Genomic DNA, 1,613 nt, shown 5'->3' with positions numbered 1-1,613 from the left:
TTGAAAATAATTGCTTTTTTTTTTTTTTTTCCCTGAGATGAAGTTTTGCTCTTGTTGGCCAGGCTGGAGTGCAGTGGCGTGAATTTGAAAATAATTCCTTTTATTTTTGAGATGGAGTTTTTGCTCTTGTTGCCCAGGCTGGAGTGCAGTGGTGTGATCTTGGCTCACTGCAACCTCTGCCTCCTGTGTTCAAGTGATTCTCCTGCCTCAGCCTCCCGAGTAGCTGGGACTACAGGTGCCCACCACCACGCTGGGCTAATTTTTGTATTTTTAGTAGACACGGGATTTCACCATGTTGGGCAGGATGGTCTCCATCTCCTGACCCTGTGATCTGCCTGCCTGGGCCTCCCAAAGTGCTGAGATTACAGGCGTGAGCCACCATGCCCATCCTGAAAATAATTATGTTAAAATTTTTCTGTTATATAGTGCTTTTATACAACCCACGATTTATAGGTAGCAACATTACTAGCGATTTTCACTGGAGTTAGAAAGCAGAAGTTTCTTTTTAGATGCTGGCTTAAAAACAGAAATAAATATACCATTCCTACTTTTTCTTCATTAGGAGGGGGATAGCTTTGTTAAACACAAACTAGGGCCAGGGCCAGTAATCCTTTAGTTGAGTGTCCAGACAGGATTGACAGAGTGGCCATCTGTTGTCTTGTCTGTCATGTGAGCCTCTCCCCTTCTTCCGCTATCAGAAAACCTCTCTCATAGGGGGAATGCATTGCACTTATTTCAATGTGGAGCTGACCTTGTCGTGTAAATCTCTTCCCCGACTCCAGCACTAACATCAATGTCTTCTACTCATGTAACCACAATGATTGATTTTGACTCAGGGAAAGTCATTTGACTCAAGCCAGGCCATTAACAGTTTCCCTTGGATCTTTTTGCAGAGCTACCAGGGAAGATGCACTCTTCCTGCGGGTAGGTTATGAGTCTTGGAGTCTTGATATATCATGCACAGTGTGTAGTAGTCTGCCGAGAGCTGGATGGCGTGAGAGAGACAGAACCTTGTTTATATTGTCTGATCCTCAATCCCCATATCTGAAGCTTATTTTACTTCTGCACTTTTTACTTTTCACCCACTTAAGGAGTGTGACCTGGGTTTCCATAACTTTGAATGGAAAGAGACCTAATAGAAGTGGTTAAGAATATTGTGGAGGCCAGGCATGGTGGCTCACGCCTGTAATCCCAGCACTTTGGGAGGCCGAGACGGGTGGATCATGAGGTCAGGAGATCGACCATCCTGGCTAACACGGTGAAACCCCGTCTCTACTAAAAATACAAAAAAATAGCCAGGTGTGGTGGTGGGTGCTTGTAGTCCCAGCTACTCGGGAGGCTGAGGCAGGAGAATGGCATGAACCCAGGAGGTGGAGCTTGCAGTGAGCCAAGATGGCACCACTGCACTCCAGCCTGGGCAACAGAGCAAGACTCTGTCTCAAAAAAAAAAAAAGAATATTGTGGACATAGTGCAGTTTTTGTTACCTTAAAAAATAATTTTCTATGTGAGACTATGTTAAAGAAAGAAATTTATTTTGCAGGTTAAAATTTAAAGTGTATATTTTGTTGCCATTTTGGAAGTGCAACATAACATATTGGTTTAACAACTATAC

Source organism: Papio anubis, chromosome 4 (genome assembly GCF_008728515.1).
Source record: "Papio anubis isolate 15944 chromosome 4, Panubis1.0, whole genome shotgun sequence".
Taxonomy (NCBI): domain Eukaryota; kingdom Metazoa; phylum Chordata; class Mammalia; order Primates; family Cercopithecidae; genus Papio; species Papio anubis.
This window is presented reverse-complemented; position numbering follows the sequence as displayed.